The sequence below is a fragment of the Halichoeres trimaculatus genome, unplaced genomic scaffold (genome assembly GCF_033239565.1).
Source record: "Halichoeres trimaculatus isolate MK-OKI-2021-1 unplaced genomic scaffold, fHalTri1.1 fHalTri1_scaffold_7, whole genome shotgun sequence".
Classification (NCBI taxonomy): domain Eukaryota; kingdom Metazoa; phylum Chordata; class Actinopteri; order Labriformes; family Labridae; genus Halichoeres; species Halichoeres trimaculatus.
The window spans coordinates 38,967,615-38,972,332 of NW_027437185.1; the positions used below are offsets into that span (position 1 = coordinate 38,967,615).

The following is a 4,718-nucleotide window of genomic DNA, read 5'->3' on the forward strand; positions in this document are numbered from 1 at the left end:
AGAGATTTTTAAACTTCAGTGAAGTCTTTAAAGTGACGAGCCTCAGATTTAGTTTGGTGCCTTTTTGTTGATCCAGTTAAAGCAGAGCTCAGTTAAAAGGTAACAGACACATTTGTTTTATTCTGCATCAGTAAATCTGCGTTACCTTCATCTGAATGTCAGACAGCACTCAGCACAAGGGATGAGTTATAGTTTCTGTTAATTTATATTCGAGAGAAAAGTTAGAGAGGCACAGTCAGACTTTTTCATCCAGCAGGTGTTTGGTTAACCTGATAATCCTGAAGGTGATCTAAAGAACAGCCAATCAGTGACGCTCTTCTTCTTCTTTGTGTGTCGTAATCATCATCCAGCTCTGAGTCGTTAGGCCACGCCCTCATGCCAGCTCCTGTTTGACGAGGGAAGGAGGCCTGTGTGAGGACAGGTGATGACGTGGTCAGCAATCTGCTCGCCCTAACCCTGAAAACAACTTTTTTAATTTGTTGTCCTAGTCATTTTTATTTCCAACTGAGCTTGATCATGAATTTTTATTTTAACAAAAACATTTATGGTTGGGAAAAGGTGTTAATGGCCTTCAAAAAGAAGAAGAATATTTATTCTGGAGTCTGAGAATAACAGCACTCAAACAAATAGCAAGACACTGGGAAAAGTTGGAAGCCCCAAAGTAAATAAATGGCTAGAGACTATAGAAAATATGTATAGGATGGAGAGGGTAACTTATAGAATTAAAAAAAGTGGTTGGAAAAAAGATGGGCTCCGTTTAAATTAAAGTAACTGGATATATCCTTGGTATACAGCACAGATGAAACCTTTTTCTTTAATTTTTTATTTACTTATTTATTTATTTTTGTTGTTGTTGCTGGGTAATGTTATTTACTTTCTGATTCATTTATTGTGGTTACTTTGAGAGTACTGGTGTAGTGTAGGATGCTGTGGACTGATGTAGTGAGAGCTGCTTGGAGCAGATGACTGGCTGCTACTTGGGGAGGTGTAATGGAGCGTACATGATGGCGTTAATGTTGCAGATGTAAGATGTAAACAGTGCTAATGTTGCAGATGTAAGCGAGGAAAAGGAAGTTTAGCTGGAAGTCAGGGAGCGCTAATCGTCAGCTACACCAGGAAACTCAGCATCAGGCTCAGAGACGGGTCATAACAGGACAAAGATACCATCAGAGTGATGAACCAATGACACAAAGTAACCAGAAAAAGCTGTTTGGTGAAGTTATTATTGAGAAATAAAGGAGACAGTTACAGAAACACATTTACAAAAGTAAGGAAACATGATGAGGTTTCATAAAGCTACTCACTGATGTTCCCTTAGCAAAGCCTGGTTAATACTTCTGTGGATTTCTCTCTGAATCCCTGTGAAAAAGATGAAAACTGAGCAGGAACAGATCTGAGTACACCGCCGCTCACAAATCACAAGCAAATATTTCTACCTGTTTTTTACTTCATTATGTTTCCTAAGGCCTGGCTTTAACACTGAGCAACAAACATGCAGTGACTGCAGCTCCTCTGAAATCTGTCCGTAAACTGGCCTCAGTCTGAGAGATCCTGCATCAGGGAAGTCGAAGAGGAGACCTTCTTCAAAATAAAAAAAACTAACATGAAGTGCAAACAAATAAAACACAAGTCCACAAAAACTCAGCGCAGAGACCGAGGCACCCAGCAGGAGGAGACTAATCACCTAACGAGGACCACTAGGGCCACCGTAGGGTCAACACAGGAGTATAAACCAGATTAATGTAAAACTTAAAAACTCAAACTAAAAGTCCTGTACTGTAGTCCACATAACTTTTAAAATACCAACAACATAAATCATCTCAGGATCCAAACATTTCCAGACGGAGCTGTGTCTGTCTGCTGTCAGCTGATGTCACTTTTACAAAAGAGATTTTAACCTCAGTAGATTTGTACCTGGTTAAAGAAAGGATGAAATCTCCAGATCAGATTGTTTAGGAAGCAAACAGCTGATGGAGTTAAAGCCTGTCTGTATCTGAGGACGCTGAAGCTCCTGAACAATGACCTTCACTTCACAGAGACGCTGAAGGTCATTAAGAGAGGCCCCCGAGAGTGGGAAAAGTCTTTGTTTAGAGAGATCTTTAAGAAAGATCTTTAACGCAGGTTTACTCAGATCAGACTTAAAATTCATCTTTTGGTTTTAAATCCCAGCGCTGACTTCATCAGTCCATCTCATCTCACTCAGAAAGCACATTATGCAACGGCTCTGACTCCATCACCTCCTGCCAGCTCAGACTGAGCACAGACTGTGAGAAACTTTCCACTTAAAATCACATTACACACAGCAGCTAATGACAGCTTTTATATTGAATCCACTGAGAGACCTTTCTGTGACAGAGCGTCGGCACAAAGCTGGGAATAATCTGCCAAATGAATCAAGAACGACGGCTCTGAAGACAGAAATCCTCCTGATAGGAGCGGGATAGGAGGCAGCAGTTATCAGATGATAATTAATGACGTGACATTTTTACATTAAATTGCATTTTTTGCATTTAAAATGTTGGAGGTGCAGATAAGCAGATGACCATCAGAACATGGAAATCAGTGCAGGAAAAGGAAAGCAACAGCAGCAGCAGCATTTTAGATGTAATTATGATATGCAGAGCAGAACAGGAAGCTGTGACATTGCTTTGAGTTGGTGTTTCCAACATTAGCTGAACAGGAGCTGTGTGTTAGCGTGTGAAAGTGACCGACAACTGCTCAGGGTTATAAGGAAGCAGGAATTCTCTGGAAATAAAAAGAATAATCATAAAAATGTGCAAAACAGGACGTGAAAAAGCCAATACACCGAACAATATGAGGCTGCAGCAGGCCCCAAAAACCAGGAGTGAAATATGCAAAGCTTGTTTTCTCTATTAGACTCATATGAATACGTCCACTGCGTCAACAAACAGCACGAAGGCATCACAGTGCACCTGCCAAACAACAGCACAGCAACAATGAGCTTAGCACAACAAAATAAGCTCATTAGCAATTAATTCTGAACGCAAACAAACGTGGACAAACAGCAAAAGCAGCAGCTTTTAAACACAAATGAGCAGCTTAAACATGTTGACACCAGCTTTAAAGCCGAGAAAAGGAGGAAGCGTGTTTGCAGAGAGAGCTGCAGAGGCAGGAGCATCATGACAGAGCAAACAAACACTGCACAAACATCAACAACAACAGGAAGGAGCACAAACAGCAGGGACACGGCCTGAGGAGCAGGAGGAGGGGGAGGAGGAGGAGGAGGAGGAGGAGGAGCAGGAGGAAAAGGAGGAAAAGGAGGAGGAGGAGGAGGAGGCGCATCACGGTCCAAAGTTTGAAAATACAACTTCAGTCATAGAGTACATTCTATTCAATTCTGATCTATTCCCACTTTAATCCATCCTCAGGTAACAGCAGTGTGACGTCACCAGGTTAGCTAAAGTTAGCTGAAGTAGAGCTGTCTGTGTTCTGGTCCTGAAGCCAAATACTGACTCCGTTTAAAAATGACCCGGGTCTGCAGGAGTTTCCGTGATCTATCAGTAAACACAACATCCAAACTGGGCTCGTCCTCCTCTCTGGACCAGAACCAGCAGCAGCTCACACCCACAGCCTCAGACCCTGACTACTGAACACACCCTCTGACCCAGCAACCACCTGTAGCATCACCTGACTCCAGAGCCGTGCACCTGACCTAGCATGTTAGCACAAGCTAATCAAAGGTATTTGACACGTACCTGGTTAGCAGGAAGCTAACTAGCGTCGCTCTTCATCCCGCTGCTCTCCGGGTTCCTGACAGTTCCTGACAGTTCCTGAAAGTTCCTGAAAGTTCCTGAAAGTTCCTGACAGTGGAGCCAAGCTTCAGCCTCGTTTAGGGAAAAAGCTTCATCTGTTTGTTGTTTCGTTTCCCTTCGGGTTGGGTCCGCTAGCTTAGCTGCTCTGATTAGCTTCCTCCACTCGTCCACTCGTCTCGCGATCATCAACTCTCAAAGTCACTCGCGCACTGGGCGCGCTGTGATTGGCTGATGTAGCCGCGCCTACTCTCCGCCCAGCCACGCGCCGATACAACCAAAACATCAACATCCGGGGAGTTGAAGCAGGAAGATGAGCATGCACAGAGACCCAGGAAGGAAGATTGAGCTGGATTATTCCTGTAAAACTGTCTTCTTCCCCTTTTTTAAGAAATCCTGCAGACTCCACCTTCAAAGATGTTGTGAAATTCTAAATACAAATACTAATGTCTTTTGGTACCTGAGGTTGTTGAGTCAAGCCAAAGGAGCACAGAGAACACCTGCTGGGAACGGACCTACCTGCAGGAAGTATGGGAGCCTGTAAGGTTAGAAAACTTTTGTCCTTTATTCTTAGGAACAAATAATGGAGTAAGTTTCAGTTTAGATAATAAAACAGTAAACAAACACCCTTTAAGAATTTGAAAAGTATGTTGAAATAATGTTTTCAAAAGGGGAAAAAGGATCTTTGTCATTTCAAAACGCACCCAAACATACACTCTTTAAATGATGACTTATTGTTAACACATAGTAATGATTTCAGATGAAATATGATGATTAGGTTTCTCTGTTAAAGAGAGCTGTTAGAGGAAAAGAGAATTAACTAATCTGACTTTTCAATGAGCTGAAAATGACCTCTGTCTTTTCCCTTATGTTGTTCCAGAGCGTTTGGGGCATTTAGATGTTTTTAAAGTCAGAGGTGTCTGAAACTATCCTGAATCTTTAACTGTG

General features: G+C 42.3%; 1 long non-coding RNA gene across 1 annotated transcript; it reads right to left on the reverse strand.

Moving 5' to 3' along the window:
- Positions 1-328: 328 nt before the first annotated feature.
- On the reverse strand, positions 329-4,010 carry LOC141793088 (uncharacterized). Its single transcript, XR_012598390.1, has 3 exons — positions 3,717-4,010; positions 1,305-1,359; positions 329-407 (listed from the first exon to the last, which is right to left on the reverse strand). It is a non-coding gene; the product is annotated as an uncharacterized LOC141793088 (long non-coding RNA).
- Between the last annotated feature and the right edge of the window lie 708 nt (positions 4,011-4,718).